Source organism: Arachis hypogaea, chromosome 3, assembly GCF_003086295.3.
Source record: "Arachis hypogaea cultivar Tifrunner chromosome 3, arahy.Tifrunner.gnm2.J5K5, whole genome shotgun sequence".
NCBI classification, from domain to species: Eukaryota; Viridiplantae; Streptophyta; class Magnoliopsida; order Fabales; family Fabaceae; genus Arachis; species Arachis hypogaea.
In genome coordinates this window covers 92645833-92646676 of record NC_092038.1, presented here as the reverse complement: position 1 = coordinate 92646676, position 844 = coordinate 92645833, and the positions used below count along the sequence as shown (strand labels likewise).

General features: G+C 42.1%; 1 non-coding gene across 1 annotated transcript; it reads left to right on the top strand.

Moving 5' to 3' along the window:
- The first annotated feature begins 371 nt into the window (after positions 1–371).
- LOC112792980 (small nucleolar RNA R71) lies at positions 372–479 on the top strand. The gene has a single exon (XR_003197695.1). It is a non-coding gene; the product is annotated as a small nucleolar RNA R71 (small nucleolar RNA).
- Positions 480–844: the final 365 nt, after the last annotated feature.

Below are 844 nucleotides of genomic sequence, written 5' to 3'. Positions count from 1 at the left end.
TCCATTGAAGGGTTCTCAGGATCATAAGCTTCTTCTTCAGATGAAGCGTCCTTAGTACTGCCTGGTGCAGCTTGCATTCCAGACAGACTTTGAGAAATCATATTGACTTGCTGAGTCAATATTTTGTTCTGAGCCAATATGGCATTCAGAGTATCAATCTCAAGAACTCCTTTCTTCTGATTCGTCCCATTGTTCATAGGATTCCTTTCAGAAGTGTACATGAATTGGTTATTTGCAACCATTTCAATGAGTTCTTGAGCTTCTGCAGGCGTCTTCTTCAGATGAAGAGATCCTCCAGCAGAGCTATCCAATGACATCTTGGACAGTTCAGACAGACCATCATAGAAGATACCTATGATGCTCCACTCAGAAAGCATGTCAGAAGGACACTTTCTGATCAATTGTTTGTATCTTTCCCAAGCTTCATAGAGGGATTCACCTTCCTTCTGTCTGAAGGTTTGGACTTCCACTCTAAGCTTACTCAATTTTTGAGGTGGAAAGAACTTTGCCAAGAAGGCATTGACTAGCTTTTCCCAAGAGTTTAGGCTTTCTTTAGGTTGTGAGTCCAACCATATCCTAGCTCTGTCTCATACAGCAAAAGGGAATAGCATAAGTCTGTAGACCTCAGGGTCAACCCCATTAGTCTTGACAGTGTCACAGATTTGCAAGAATTCAGCTAAAAACTGATGAGGATCTTCCAATGGAAGTCCATCGAACTTGCAATTCTGTTGCATTAGAGAAACTAATTGAGGCTTAAGCTCAAAGTTGTTTGCTCCAATGGCAGGGATAGAGATGCTTCTCCCATAGAAGTCGGGATTAGGTGCAGTAAAGTCACCCAACACCT